The sequence below is a fragment of the Pseudophryne corroboree genome, chromosome 2 (assembly GCF_028390025.1).
Source record: "Pseudophryne corroboree isolate aPseCor3 chromosome 2, aPseCor3.hap2, whole genome shotgun sequence".
Lineage (NCBI taxonomy): Eukaryota > Metazoa > Chordata > Amphibia > Anura > Myobatrachidae > Pseudophryne > Pseudophryne corroboree.
Genome location: NC_086445.1, coordinates 284,370,191 through 284,371,840, shown reverse-complemented (window position 1 = coordinate 284,371,840; position 1,650 = coordinate 284,370,191). Strand labels below are relative to the sequence as shown.

Below are 1,650 nucleotides of genomic sequence, written 5' to 3'. Positions count from 1 at the left end.
AATGCACGGATCACGTCCAGCGATGCATCTCCCGCAGAAAAAGCCCCTGAACCTAAAAGGCTGGGACAACATTTTCCTTATTAAGGTGGAACTTAGTCATCACCTTAGTAAGATACCCAGATCTAGTTCTGAGAACTACTTTATCTAGATAAACAATCAGAAATGGGGAACAATATGACATTATCCCTAAGTCTGATATTCTTCTAGCTGACGCCCTAGTCAGAAGAAAAGACACTTTAGCTGTCAACAATTTATGATCCATATTATTAAGTGGTTCAAATGGGGCAACTTGAAGGACCTTCAGGACTAAACAAGTCTCACGACACTGTAGAAGAAACAACCAAAATGCGCAGCATACCCTGGAAAAAAGTACGCACATCCTGTAAGTTGGTAATTTACTTTTGAAACTCTACTGTCGATGCTGACCCTTGCTTTCTCAAGGAAGCAATCCCTTCCTGCCTGAAGGAAAGTTAAGACCCTGGAAAATTTTGGGGTCCCATTCACCTACAGCACCCGGTATTCGTAGATGTTTCCCATCTAAGTACTCACCAGGCCCAACACTGCATAGCTTCCAAGATCTGGTGAGATTGGGCATATCCAGTGTGGTGTGGCTGTAGATTTTCTTTCACTGCACCAATGAATATAGGCTTGCCATATTTGGTGATAATTGCGAGCTAAGGAAGGTTTCCTTGCTCTGAACACTGTTTGAAAGTATCCTCTTGACCTCAGGATAGAGGTTTCAATGGCCACGCTGTCAAAGACAGTTGATCCACAGGTCTGTGATAACCAGGACCCTGCGTTAATAGGTCTGTACGTTGAGGGAGCAGAAGTAGAGCATACATTACCATTCTCTGCTGGTCTTCCTGTTTAAACTTTCTCACCACCCTGGGTAATAGGGTAATTAGAGGAAAAATCATCCGCCAGATGAAGGTCCTATATCATTGATAAGAAATCCACAATGATCGCCCTGGGATCCTTTGTTCTTGACCCGTATGTGAGCACATTGTTGTTCAACCAAGATGCTATGAGATATATCTCTAGCAAGCACCTCTTGTTTACTTGAGTCCGGAAGATCTCTGGGTGTAGAGCCCATTCACTTCCCTGAATGGTGTATCAACTTGAGAAAGTCCGTTTTCCCGTTTAGGATTCCCGGAATGAGAACGCCAGACAAGGTTGGATGATGAAGTCCTGCCCACTTAGATATGTGACTTCTTCATCAATTTTCGGCTGAGAGTTCCTCCCTGATGTTAAGTTACACTACTGCCGTCGCATTGTCCGAGCGGAACTGGACTGGTTTTCACTGAAGACTGTCCCATGCCTACACTGGTTTTCAACCTTTATCAGTAGACAGCTCTTTGGGAACACAATCTTCCTGACCCTGATCCTAGTGTCAGAATCTTCCCAATCTGATATCAAAAAGGATTTCCCTTTGTCCAGTTGAGATGTCTGAAACCACCAGGCTAACGACCTTCTTACTTTTATCGTAAGTACCATAGTCCGTCTTTATTGTCTGATGCAATCCATTAATACTTACCACACCTTGTATTCCCAGCTGGTCCCTCCAGGTACCAACCAGGCCCACACCGCTGATCTTCCATGATCCAATGAAATCTGGGCATATCCAGTGTGGTGTGACTGTAGATTCTACTT

At 44.1% G+C, this 1,650-nt stretch overlaps 1 pseudogene; it reads right to left on the bottom strand.

Moving 5' to 3' along the window:
• Positions 1–501: 501 nt before the first annotated feature.
• LOC135052223 (5S ribosomal RNA) lies at positions 502–619 on the bottom strand (annotated as a pseudogene).
• Positions 620–1,650: the final 1,031 nt, after the last annotated feature.